Source organism: Neophocaena asiaeorientalis, unplaced genomic scaffold (assembly GCF_003031525.2).
Source record: "Neophocaena asiaeorientalis asiaeorientalis breed wild unplaced genomic scaffold, Neophocaena_asiaeorientalis_V1.1 scaffold757, whole genome shotgun sequence".
NCBI classification, from domain to species: domain Eukaryota; kingdom Metazoa; phylum Chordata; class Mammalia; order Artiodactyla; family Phocoenidae; genus Neophocaena; species Neophocaena asiaeorientalis.
The window spans coordinates 641,083-651,689 of record NW_020172686.1 but is presented as its reverse complement, the minus strand read 5'-3'; positions in this window follow the sequence as shown (position 1 = coordinate 651,689).

Genomic DNA, 10,607 nt, shown 5'->3' with positions numbered 1-10,607 from the left:
CCCTCTGCCACCCCACCTGCCTACCTCTCCCCTTGCCTCCCTCCCCGTCTCTGTTCCTGTCTCTCCCTCGTCTCTCCTCCTGTGCCTCTCTCCCCATCTCTGTATCTGTCTCTCTCTGTCCCCCCTCCCCTCCCATCTCGGAATGAGCATGACCGGCTGGGCCTCGGGCGCCTGGCCAGCTGCCCTGTGCTGGCTCCATGGCTGATGGGACAGTCCGGGCCAAGGACCGGGTCACCCAGGGTCCGTCTGGCCCTCACTGTGGTCAGGGCCTAGGCAGTGGGAGGGAAATATTACGTGATGGCACGTCCAGTCGAGAATGAAGAGGAGCCGAGGTGAATCCAAGGTGGACAAGAGCTGAAGCAGGGCCACTCGGCTGGCTGGGGGCCCCTGAGAGTTCCTCCAGGCAGTGCGGGTGGTGTGGCAGCAGCAGTACTGGGAAGGGGCCAGACCTCGGCAGAGGCCTGGGGGTGGTGTCCCCGGTGCCACCGTGTCCCCCATGGGGAAGGCGAGGCAGCCAGAGGCAACCTGAGGTCCTTGTGGCCGAGTGGCCTCGACGTGCCTCACCTTCTTCCGAGAAGTGTCCTCCCGACTGGGATGGACTTCCACCTGCCTGCCAGAGGGCAGCAAGCAGAAATGGGGACACCAGCATCCGTCCGAGGGACAGAAATTGCAGGGCTCACCCTGGCTTTCAGCTGGGGAACCAGCTGCCTTGTCACTCTGCTGAGCGCCTGAGGCCTGCGGGCAGCCCACGTGGCCTCTTGGGCTACGCTCTCCCCTGGCTGCCTTTGCTGCCTTGCTGCCCCAGAGGTCGTGTCTGGACTCCTCGATGCCTGCCTTCCTTGGCTGTGCCCATGTCTTCCCATCATAGGGCTCTGGCCTCCACCCTCTCCCGAGGGTGTCCTCTGCTGTGAGGGGCCCTCCCATTCTCCGCCCACACCGGCCTTCCTCCCAGCAAGGCCAGCTGTGGTCTTTCCTCCTACAGGCAGGCTTCCAGGATTCTTCCCACTGGTGCCTTGTCTCCTTCCTCCTCCTCTAGGGATACCCAGCGTGACCGGCCCCACACTCGGGCTTCCTGTGGGGGGAGGGGCTACTTTCTCCCTTCCGTGTGCTGTAGTGGGGTGACTGGTGTCCCCGCGGTGCACATCCATCCAGAACCTCGCCCACCAGGTAACTCACTGAATAGCATCTGTGCACGTTAGTGCAGGGAAGCGTGCACCGTGCACATCCCCGGGGCGGAGCGTCTTTGCGGATGCAGCGCCCCTGACGGGTCTGCAGGCCTCGGGCTTTACCAGCTGCTGCTGTGCTCTGATGCGCACCTTTTGGTTAAGTGAATAATTCACCGTGACTCAGTCCCAGCCAGCCGTCAGGGCAGCACACCTGGCTCCCGGGGGCCCAGGTGGGCCATGCTTCATGGCCCGTTCGGGTTCTGCCACCCCACCCCCACCCCTGTATCATCCCTCCAGTCCCCCCTCCCCCCCCCGCCGGAGTGAGCGCCAGGCCCCCGGGGGACAGGAGCTCGCTGCCTGGTCCCCTGAGGCTGGGAGGCTGGGCTCTGCAGGTTCATCCTCAGAAACTCGGAGCCAGTGAGTTCTTGACCCAAGCATTTATTAAGCACCTACTGTGTGCCGGGCACCGTTGTAGGAGCTGGGACGTGGCTGCAAGCCAAGGGACAAGCTCCCTGCTGTGTGGGTGCAGGCGGGAAGATGAACAAGGGCAAACATGTGGATAAGATGAAAGTGGGTGGTGCGCGTCGCCCAGGATGGGGCCGGGCGTCCAATGGCCTCTCCTCGGCTGGCGGCTGGCGGCTGGGAGCGCTGCAGGCAGACGCCTGTGATCTTAAGGGGCGTCTGAGCTGCCCTGCGCTGCTCTCAGATCATCGGGCTGGTCTGAATCCCTGTGAGAGCACAGCTCTGCCGAACGTGCCAGGCCATTGGCGGGTCCCGGCCATGGAGGGCCTGGCCGTGTCATTTCGTCCCCTGCAAACCCTGGTCACCTCCATTATTCATTTGGAAAAGTAACGCGTAGACTTGGTTTTTAAAAAAATGTAAGCAGTACAAAGAGAAAACGGAAAAGTAGCATGTTTTCTGACGCTTCTGACCCCCTGCCCGGAGACGACCAGTCTCCAGTCTCTGAAGGCAACATGGGCAGGGCGCGGCCAACAGCCCACTTTGGTCCTCGGGAGCACCTGCTTCCCCCCTGCTCTGGGAGCCCTCACAGGCCGATGGGACAGGCTGGTGTTTCCAGATGCTTCCTCTCCTCCTCCCACCCTCCCAGGAGGCGTTACGCAGCCCCTTCTGCCAGCCAGGCACCTTCTGGGTCCTGAGAGCGTGCGCCCATCCGGCCCCTCAGGGGCCCTGTGGTGTAGCAACTGCTGCTCCCTCACCTGAAGATGAGGATGACGGGCCCAGAGAGGCCGAGCCAGCCGCTATGGTCGCCCAGCCCACAGGAGGCAGAGCTGGGACCCTGACCCAGCGTCCACACTCGCAGCACCTGGGAACGCAGGCTGGCGCCCTGGGGACTGTCTCTGGGTGGAGCTGGGACAGGGGGCTAAGGGGTCCTTGACTCTCAAGGTGGACACAGGCAGGGCATACTGCCCACAGCCCCCTGCGGCGTCCCCCCTCTGTTCCCTCCCCTCCGAGGGAGGGCGATTTTAGGCAAGCTGGTGAACTGACCGGGTGGGCCGGGTTCAGGACATCAGCACTCCTCGGTCTTCACGCGGGTGGGCCGGCCGAAGTCGTCTTTTCTGGGGGCGAGTATTCCCTGAAGTAGGGGCTGAGTTTTCACGCGTGGTCTGAGATGGATTAACGGGTGCACAGGGAACTGCAGGGTGCCAGCCTCCCAACTCCTACCTCAAAGGGCCCCCCGGGACCAGGAGAAGCGGGGTGCCTCTCAGGTCATTGCGCTCACACGGGGGCTCAGACACGGGGCTGGCGGAGGCATCCGGGCGGGGACACAGGACGGTGGCTCTGCACGGTGGTCCCTGCCGCCACCGGCTCAGGGGTTCTCCAGGGGCTCCCGGGCCATCAGCAGCGGCGTCGGGGAGCCAGTTAGGACTGCAGCCCGCCTCCCCTCCCCTCCCCGCCCTGAGTGGGTGTGGTTTGAAGAGGAGGGGCCCTCGCCGGCCGGTGCATGGGGGCGCTGGGGGGTCCGAGGGCTCCAGCCTGAGCTGCTCTCCTCGCCAGGGGCTGGGCGGGCAGCCCACGGGGGATGCAGCTGTGTCAGCCGACAGCCCCTGCGGTAAGGGCTTGCTGACGGTGCGGGGCTCCAGCCGCCACGCGGCGCAGCCAAGCATGACACCTAGTGGACAGCGGGGACATGGCTCCCGGGGCGCCCTCACCCTGGGGACCCCTGAGCTCCAGCAGCCCCAGTGGCTCCTGCCTTTCCCAGCGCCTCCTGTGCGTGTGGGGTGAGGTGAGGAAAGGGCGGGTGCAGGCACTAGAAGGTGACCGCCATAGACTCGGGACCCTCCTCTTTCCCTAGGGAGAAAGCACGGACGCCTGGCCATCTGGAGACCAAGTCCTGGCCCCAGACCCACGGGGCCTGGCTGTGCTTTTGCCCAAGTTTGCGTATGCCCAGCCTGGAGATGGCGGCTGGGACCCTTGTCCTTGCCGCGTGTGGGGGGCGTCCTGTGGCCTCAGCTGGGTGGGGGCAGGGCTTGTAAGGGTGGAGTCCCCGGCCAGGATGCTTGGCCTCCCCCCTGGCTCCTGGCAGCTGTCCCGGGACCTGCTCCTGCCCAGGTCCTCCCCAGACCCAGCCGCCTGGTCTGTTCCCGCTCCCACCTGGGCCTCCAAGGCCGTGGATATGCAGGGCCGCGCTCAGTCCCGCCTGTGCTCTGGGGAAGCCCAGGTGGTGGGCCCGCTGACTAGGGCTGCCACGCTCTCACCGCGGCTCTGTGACCCAGCGAGCCGCCCAGCGTTCCGGAGGCCCAGCGGGAGTAATGGGCCAGACCTGAAGGCCCTGGGGTCGCAGCCCCCTCCCCTGACTGTGGCCTGACTGAGGGACACACTTCTGGACAGAGCAGAAGCCCAGGGCTCGGGGTCAGCAGCAGTGGGCCACGCCGACAGCAAGCATTGTGATGTGCCGGGAGGCGCCTCACCTCTGTGCAAATGCGCGATTATCCCAAACCCAGCACCGCAGAGAGTCACGCAGATGGAGGGAAGGTGTGGGAAATGCCCGGCCGGTATTCCTCAGAGCCGTCGAGGTTCAGACAAGCCATGGGAAGACAGCCTAGACGTGGCAGGGAGGCTGCTGGGTCCTGGACACGGGTCGGGATAAGTCCAGATAAGGGCAGTGCCCCGTCCCTCTTCGTTTTGACCAAGAACCGTGGGAGGTGAGGTGTGAACCTACCCACAGGCGTGGGTCCACCTGCCGACAGACAGGTGAGCAGGGCTGAGGCACCTGCTGAGGACTGAAGCAGGGGGAGGGGGCTCCCAGCGCATGCAGGACCCCACGTGCCCACTAGATGGCAGCGGCGCTCTGCACCCTGGACAACCTCCCCAGACCCTGGAGAAGGGCGGGGTGGTCGGGGTCAGGTGGCAGATGGCCGGCCTTCCCTCCCAGGTAGGACATGTGGGGCCGGACCGCTAAGCAGGACAGAGTCTTGATCTGGAGAGCAGCGGGGGTATGGACAGCTTCCTCACCAAGACCCACGTTCCGCAGCTTTGGCACCGAGTGTCCGTTCTCTCTGTCTCTCTGATTCCTTGTCTTTCTGTCTCTCTCTTTCTCCGTCTCTCTCCTGATGTCCTGGCCCCTTTACCACACCCCGTACCAGGCCATCTGGGCTGAATGCCAGGCTCCTACATTCGCGCCTTGGTCTCCCCAGCTCCCCGGGGCTGAGAGCGGCCCTGCTGGGCAGGCTGCTGTAAGGACCATGTACTCTGCTGCGTGACAGTGCTCGGACCCTGGGCTGGGGGACGGGAGCTGACCCACGTGTGTCAAGTCCTCAAATGACGCACAAGCCCTCCTCTCCCTCCCCTGGACACTGGGTCTGAGGCAGGAGATAGACGGGCTCCTGGAGCAAATGATTTGAGTTGGTTCCTTGTGAATCGATACTCTGAGACAGGACTAACAGGACAATTGAGAGAGGAGGCTGGGCCCTGCCGGACAGAAGGTAAGAGACCACATATTCCTCATTCTCAAAGTCAGGGGACCTCCGTGACTACACAGGCGCAGAAAGGCTCCTTGGAGGTCAAAAGGGGAGTGATGCAAAGTGGCTAAATCTACCCAGAGGCATCTTTGCTAGAATCCATCTTGGCTAAGAGATGTGTATGCACACATGGGAAAATCCTGAGCTATACCAAATATGGACTTTGAGCCAAGCAAATCAAAATGATTGGCCAAAGGAAACCCGGGAAGAAATGCCTCATGTAGGTGACTGAAACTACCACGAGGGCGCGACTCTTTCTCTGAGCCGCCCGTGCGTCTATGCACACGTTCTGTACTCTTTTTTTTCTCCTAATAAACACTTTACTTACCTCACTACTTTCCGCCTTTGTGGGAATTCTTTTTCCGCAAAGCCGTAGGGCCAGGGCCTTGTCACTGACCACTGGTCTAGTGGCCAGGATTCGGTGCTATCACCGCCGCGACCCGACCTCAGTCACTGGCTGGGAACCGAAACCCAGCTTCCAGCGGCTGCAGGCCGAGGCCACCTGAGATCAGGTCCTGTATCCAAGCCCAGCCGTGGGACGTGTCCAAGCCCTACTCCGTGCCCTTGTCAAATCACACTCTCCTGGGACAGATGAGAAACCAGGGCCAAGCAGATGAGGTCAGAGGCAAAGCCGGCAGCCGGCCCAGGTCCCCACCTGGCCCCCTTGGCCTCCAGTCTCTGTCATCTCACAGGCTCAGCTGAAAACTCCGTAGGCCGAGGGCCCTGCCGCGGTCTCCAGGTCAGGTCCCAGGTCTTGGTAGTTGTGTCTTTGTGACAGTTCTGACTTGTCCCTACAACACGCCGAGCAGCCTTACTGGGAAGCCCATGTGTGATTGGCCCGGCAACACCAGACCGACGGCTGACGTCTCTGAAACCTGGCCGACAGAGCCGCAGGGTAAAGCCCAGCCTCCCGGGTGGACGGCATCCCAGCCTGGCTGAGCGCACGGTCCACACTGCCTTCCACGAGCCAGGGTGCTAGCCCGGAGGCACAGCTGTGAGGCCACACCCTCATCCACACGCCGGAAGGCCTGGCGACACTCTAGTTTTGTTTGTAGTTAAAGGAAGCTGCCGTCTGAAAACTGCTGGCTGCTTGGCCATGTTGGCGGCACGTGATCTTCAAGAGGATTTGCTTTGTTCTGGGAAGTCACTTATGTGCTGTGCTGCGTGCGTATGTAGGTCCATATGTATTGGTACACGTGCATACATGTGTGTGTATTGTGTGTGCATGTGTGTGTACAGGGTTTATGTGTGCACGTGTGTATGTGTGTACTTTTGTGTGGGGGGTATGTGTCCATGTGTGCATGTGTGTGTGCGTGTGTGTGTGTGTGTTTTCTGGGTGAGCAGAAGGGAGGTCCTGAGATCATTCTAGTATCTGGAGGTTGGGGAGAGCCTGAAGTGTCCCCCACCCCTTCAAGTCTCGTACCCCTGCCCTCTCCTGGTCTTGCTTGTACCCAGGAAGGGCGCCCCGCACTGGAAAGCGCCCTCGCCCCTGCCCCCCGGGCGTGGCGGGACGAGGCCCGTCCTCCACCGCGGAGTCCCCGCTTCTCCTCAACACCTTCCCTGATCCCTCACGGTCCCGAGATCCAGGGCCTGCGGACAGAACGACCGGGTGGGGGGGCAGGGAGGGCTGACGGACAGAGGGGCAGGAGAACGAGCACGGAGGCGCCACGCAAAACGGGAGGTGCTGATGACGCATGCGCCCTGAGTTGCGGACGGTGGTGCTGATGTGAGCGGAGCAGGGCCCAGTGAGGAGGGGGTTGCACGGAGTCTCGGCGGGTGGGTAGGATCTGTCCAGCTCTCCCACCCAGGCCAGTGTTTGGGGGGCACCTCTGGTGGTCGCCGGGCTCCAGCCCTGACCCGCTGAGTCTGTTCCATCGTCCCGGGCACGGGCGTTGATGGACGGCAGACGGTGATCTGGGTCCAAGAGCAGGACGCTGGCTGGACCGAGCTGGAGAGAGGAATCAGCTGGGCGGGGAGAGCTTGGAAATCGGAGCCCACAGAGTGGGCAGCACGGAGGCGGCGCGGCCCTCCTGCTGGCCGTGCAAGGCCCTGCGTCCACGCCACCTGAGGTCTTTCCACCCGTGCCAGCCAATGACTTTCCATGTTTTACTTAAACCAGCTTGGGAGAAGCTTCCTGCCACTTGTGATGAGGACAGTCCTATATGATAAGTCACCTGGGCTTTGTGCCGTAGTTTTGGGGCCCAGGCCACAGTGGTCCAGTGGGTCATGTGGCTAGCCGACCAATCCCCGTGACTCGGGTGGCCTCAAGCTGGGTCCTGTGACCAGCCTCTAGGGTGAGGGCCATGGGGGAGGAGAGAGCCCCAGAGGGGAATGGGGGCGGCTGGAGGAAAGAGCGATGCCTGGGCAAGCTGTGCCCACCTCCCACGGCCGCGCAGGGCAGGGCAGAGGATGCCGCCGTGGACATGCTGCACCCTGCGGTGGGTCCCGCTGCCCGGGAAGATGGCCTCTGTGCCGGGCCGCGAGGGCCTGCTCTGCCTCAGCCCCCCACCTGCACTTGCTCGAGGCCACATGCGTTCAGAGTGGTGGATTCAGACCCGTTTTACCTGGACCCCTGGGGCTGTGTGAGCGTTCACACGAGGGGCCCTCGCAGCTTTGCCGATGGTACCGTGGTCGCACCACTTGGGCGCTGTTGGTCCTGTAGCTGGGCCCTCGCTGGGCTGGTGCTGCGTCCTGGCCTGGGATGGACAGCAACTGGGATTCAACGACAAACCTAAACCCCTCTGGTGGCTTCGTCCGCGCGGGCCGGGCGCTCTGCGGGGTCCCCGCCCGGGCTGACCTGCGAGAACCCGCCAGCATGGGGCCAGGCGCAGCAGCGGGTGGGTGGAGAGCAGCCCTCGGGCAGGTGCGCTCCGGAGGCGCCTCCCTCTGGACAACTGCGTCCCGCAGCTGCTAGCGCGGAGGGGTCTGAGCACAGGTCGGGGTCCCTGGGGATGCAGGGGCCACGTGGGGAAGGTCCCTGGAGGCTGCTCACCTCAAGAGGAGGGAAATCTGTATGGAGACGATAGCTTGGAGAGGCGACAGAACCCCCTCTGATGATTACAGACGAGTTCGAGGCATTTGGGGCCAGAGGTTTGACTCCATCCAGAAAGGCACTGAGAGCAAGCCAGACTGACTTCCCAGGGTGACCCTGGGAGCCCCATCACCCACGAGGGCAGGCAGGGCCGTGGGGCAGACGAGGGGGTACTGTGTTAGGGTTGGTTTGTATGGAGGAAGGTGGTGGTGGGAGCTGGCAGCTGGTCAGGGGTGGCCTTGACACGCCCCCATCCTCCGTGGATGCGGGCAGAGCCCCCCAGCTCCCCGCATGGCCAGTCCCCTCTGCAGATCCGTCGCTCTGCAAAGGCATCCACGTGTCCCCCTACTGCAGACGTGGCCATTTCACAAGAAGAGGTCTTTGATCCAAGCTCACCCCCTGCCTCAGGGGAGGAGGCCGGGTCGTGTGGGCACCTCCGTCCACTGAGGAGATGCGGGGACACCATGGTGTGGTCCCAAACCGCTAACTGCCTGTTTGCAGGTTGGTCACGGTCGCTGCTGCCGGGGGATGGGCGGGCGGGGCGCACAGCCCCCTGGGTGGGGGTTGAGGTTGAGTGGGTCTAGGGACTAGCTTTCCTGAAAAGAAAGCCTGAGAAAACTGTCCAGATAGAGTGAAGGCCCAGGAGTCCAGGAAAGTAAAGCGTAAGAATTTAATGAGTTTTATAAAAATCCCACATTCTTCAGGCTAAGCGCCTCAGGAGCTCCACGAGAGGGAGATTTCTTACGGTCCATACCTCGTGCACAATACCGGGGAAAAGTGCTTTGCCTTCGGCCTGGGCCTGCATGCAGGCTGCCGCGGACGTGGGGGGTGCTCCTGGGCCTGAGGGCTGGGAGTTCAGCTGGAAGGGGGCTTGCCGCACAAGAGGGCTAGCTCTGCCCGTGACCTCACCGTATAGTGGGCCAGCTCTGCCCCTGACCTCCGCCTGCCACGGGCCAGCTCTGCCCCTGACCTCCCCCTGCCACGGGCCAGCTCTGCCCCTGACCTCCCCCTGCCACGGGCTAGCTCTGCCCCTGACCTCACCATATAATGGGCCAGCTCTGCCTCTGGCCTCACTGCCCTGGTTGGGGGGAGGCTGTGTCTCTTCGCACGTATTGTCCCCCATGAGATGTCCTCCTGCAGCCCCTCCGATCTTCACTCCTGGTTATTGCTGGGCTGTGATCTCAGTCAGCGCTGTAAGGCTGGCCCCACTGCTGAGGATGCTGTGAGATGCCCCTTGGTGGTCTGGGAGGAGCATCGCACATCCCTACCTTCATGAACCGACAGACCAGGACTACTGCACTTCTGCCAGTCACTTTCTTTGCCCCAGGGACCCTGGAGCTGCCAGAGAAAGTCCTGTGGAGTGTAGACCCAACCTGCCCTACACGCATGATTGCCAACTTAAAGGGCTCTGGGCACCGAGCAGTGACCTCAGTCCAGCTCACAGGGACGATACCAAACCTCTTCTCTCCTCAAAACCCTCGCTGTGCTCCCCCATTCCTGCTCACTCTCAGCAGGTGCCCCCTCCCACTTTACTGAAAACATTAAAGCACTAAGATGGAAAAGGTATCCGTGAGAGTGGGTTTGGCCGCACAAAACAGAAACCCAGCTAATAGTGACGTAACCGATAAAACTAGTGGCGTACCAGGGCACGGGGTGGCGAGTGACCTGTCCTGGAAGGGCAGGTATTTCATTACCATCATAATGGTAATAAGCAGACTGACTTTTACTTGGTTTTATGATTAGTATTCAGTTCCCTCCAGGAAATACATCCCTATTGCCTCTACACAGGGCAGGCTGCTCCCCATGCCTGAAATGCCATTGAATGAAGACTTTGATATTATCACACAAAAGTCTAAACGTAAGCAATTCTGAGTTTGGCGAGGCAGCCCAGCTACTCTGCCACGTCTGTCTTCATTTCCTCAGTCTCAGCGTGCTTGCCTCACGAACACAAAACGGCTGCCGTAGCTCTGAAGGTCACATACTCGTGGAATGACATTTAAGTCAGGAGAAGAGGGCTGAGTGGAAAAGGAGGTTTCCCCTGTCACGGTAGATATTCTTCTAGAACCCTCCAGCAGATTTCCTTGTGGTTTCAGTTGGACATAACTAGCGACCCGTAGCTGCAAAGGAACTTTGAGATAGTGCATGTCCATCAATGGGAAATGGATTCTTGTTTCAATGATTGCATAATGCTTAAATAAACTATGATTTACTCCACGGGGCTGGGCATTTGCTGTCCTGGACAAAATCGGAGCTCTATTTGCGAGGAAGAAGGAGGGTGATGGCAGCAGGAAATTCCGTATTCTCTCCTGTTACACTGAAAGGAGTAACTCCTGTCAGCAGCCATCCTCCCTGGTCCTGGATCACAGCCCCACTGCCTTGTCAGGGCCTTTATCCTCCAAGTTTCCCTCCTTTCTGCTGCCCCAGCCATAC